The sequence below is a fragment of the Lactuca serriola genome, chromosome 9 (genome assembly GCF_051521515.1).
Source record: "Lactuca serriola cultivar US96UC23 chromosome 9, Lser_US96UC23_V15, whole genome shotgun sequence".
Taxonomy (NCBI): Eukaryota; Viridiplantae; Streptophyta; class Magnoliopsida; order Asterales; family Asteraceae; genus Lactuca; species Lactuca serriola.
In genome coordinates this window covers 189,184,450-189,187,438 of record NC_136416.1, presented here as the reverse complement: position 1 = coordinate 189,187,438, position 2,989 = coordinate 189,184,450, and the positions used below count along the sequence as shown (strand labels likewise).

The 2,989-nt window shown below is 35.6% G+C and overlaps 1 pseudogene; it reads left to right on the top strand.

The window, feature by feature from the left end:
* Window positions 1-231: 231 nt before the first annotated feature.
* LOC145073543 (ethylene-responsive transcription factor 3 pseudogene) lies at window positions 232-1,607 on the top strand (annotated as a pseudogene).
* The last annotated feature ends 1,382 nt before the right edge of the window (window positions 1,608-2,989 follow it).

Here is a 2,989-nt window from a genome sequence, read left to right as displayed (position 1 = left end):
AACTGACAATTAGTATTAATACGAGGTCCTTTTTGCTTATCTACTAAACTTGAATTTCGAAGAGAGACCCTTGCGATTGCAAAAGGATAAGAGTGCAAATTACCATACTAGCCCAAACCAGAAAAAATCAAGAAAATGAAAAGGAAAAAAAGAATAAAAACACATAAGGCATTTCGGTCAATTCACCATCATGTCAGAATAAAATTTAATATAATCCCCAGCAAATGAGGTCGAATTTCTTTTCTCCATTGGGGAGATTAAGAACAAGAAGAAATTATAGAGAGAGAGAGAGAGAAACAAAAGATAAGGTAGAAGAGAGAGAAACCGATCGGAAAATCAAGAAACCTTGAAAAACTGACGAAGTTACGGAATGATTTCTGATTTCAATCAAAGGAGGTGGTGATTACGATAACCCTCCGGAAAAAAAAATTCGCGATCAGAGAAAAGATACGATCAGCATCTCCGATCCTGTTTGATCCACCGGAAAAATGGTCATGCGACGAGGCAGCAGAGCGAAGGCCGCCGTCGGAGAACCGATCGGATCGAGACCGGAAGAGATGGTGGCTCAGCAACCGGAGACCAACGAGCCACGGTATCGTGGTGTTCGAAAGAGACCCTGGGGTCGATTCGCCGCCGAGATCCGTGACCCATGGAAGAAAGCTCGTGTCTGGTTAGGCACTTTCGATTCCGCCGAAGACGCTGCACGAGCCTACGACGCCGCCGCACGCTCCCTCCGTGGCTCAAAAGCCAAAACCAATTTTCCATTTTTTCCGTCGAACGAAATCCACGATCATCCCGAAGATGATCAAACAAAACACCACCAACAAACCTTCTATCAGTCTCGGCCGACGATGAGTAGTCTGAGCAGCACCGTCGAGTCGACGAGCGGTCCACGGCCGTCGAATCCCGTTAAAACCCACCACCGATTAAAACCGCCGCCGGTTCCCCAAGACGATGACGATTGCCACAGCAATTGCGACTCCTCCTCCTCCGTGGTCGACGATTATTATTACGACGGCGATCTGTCTTCATCTTCCCGGAAACCTTTACCCTTCGATCTCAACCTCCCACCACCGTTGGACGAAATCGGATTCTCTTCTAACCCTAATGATGATTTATACGTCACTGCACTCTGCCTATAAAAATCCCACGATCTTGATCACGATGATGAAGAAATCTACGGGTTGTTCGTAGTTCGTACGATCTGTGTTCCAAAATCTTCTGTTTTTCCAAGAAAAGTCATCATCTTTGGGGGGAGATTTCAAGAAATTTCTGGTAAATTTCTTCAAAAATCTTGATTTGTTTAGATTGCTGTTGTCGATGATGATGATGATGAAATATGTAGATTAGTGTAATTTGAGATAACTTTGCGATCTGGGTTCTTCTTCAAATCTGTGATATTGAAGTTTTAGTATCGATCGTCTTGATTTTACAGAAGAATCATGAACTTATAAGGTGTAATTCATGAAAAAAAAAAAACCAATTTGGATGATGATCTTGATCTTGAGTTTTCTTTTTATCTCCTGATCTTACGATCTTCTCCCTCGCCCAATCTTTCAATTTTTCTGTATAAAATTATAAATAAAGATTCACACAGTTATTGTTCATGGTGTGTTAGATGCAATTCGATTTGGTTTAAGTTGATGAATAATTTGAAAGGTCAAAATATGTTAAAACTTGAACTTAAGAACATTCATATTAACATATATACATTAGGATGAAAATTTTGATAAAATTTTGGGTGTGATTTAATGTGTTGTTTGATACCACATTGAAACAACTAACTCCGTTTCAAATGACTTCTATTTGGTAGATGCACTTGTTAGATTTAACTCAATCAACAATTATCAAATTATAGTTTTTTGGATTTCAAAATCATTCATTTTTGGAAAATTTCTTCAAGTTTGTATTGTGGTATGGTTTAAACTGAAAATAGATTCGTTTAATTAGTCGAAACACATACATAACTTTGTTGGTGACTAGTTTTGAATTCATAATTATTGATTTAAAAAACTTATCTATAAGTTTATATTGTGTTTTCAAAGTTTCTTTTTAGAGAAAGATAAAGCAACAAAAGAAAAAATTGTTCACCAATTTATATCAAAGAGGGAAGGGACAATGTTTTTTTGTTTTTTCCTCTAAATATTTACTTCCAATTTTTGCAACAAATGTATTACAAAAATTTATATTTCCTTTGAATAGATCTTGTCCAATTCCCCTCACATTCCAAACCACTCGTATATAGAGTTGGCTTCTTTTTTCATCCAAATCTTGATGCCATGACTACAAATTCTTCTATTTTAACGATTTTTTAGATGGCTTAGTGATGAAAAACATTTGTGATAAAACATTTCAAAGGAGTCTTCTAATGTTATATTTTTAACATTTTACATGCTTCAATTTTTGGATGAACATGCTTCAATTGGTAATCAAAGATAAGGAGGTTAAAGAGGTTGATAATGGATCAAAACAGGTGAATATTCGACATCGATGAAAAAAATGTTATGTCACGACTGATCGACATGTCATAAGGAGGTTAAAGAGGTTGATAATGGATCAAAACAGGTGAATATTCGACATCGATGAAGAAAATGTTATGTCACGACTGATCGACATGTCAACATGCTTTCTTTCTATTTTCATAAGTTATTAATAAATCAAATAAAATATAGTTTTAAATCATTTGATCCATTAAATTTATAACTAATTTAGTAGCATTTATTCAACCTTTATTATTATTATTATTATTATTATTATTATTATTATTATTATTATTTTAACTAAAATCAATCCATTTTATGGTAACACTCCCATCTATAAAGGTTTGGTTTGAGACCTAAATATGATGGGAATAAAGGCAGATTGGTGGGTGGGTTTGTGCAACAACATTTAGTGTGGTGTAGCTATAATTCACACCTTCTCTCTTTTAATAATTCTGTTTTCCTCTAATTTATCAATTATTTTTGGGTCCAATTTGCATGCATTTACT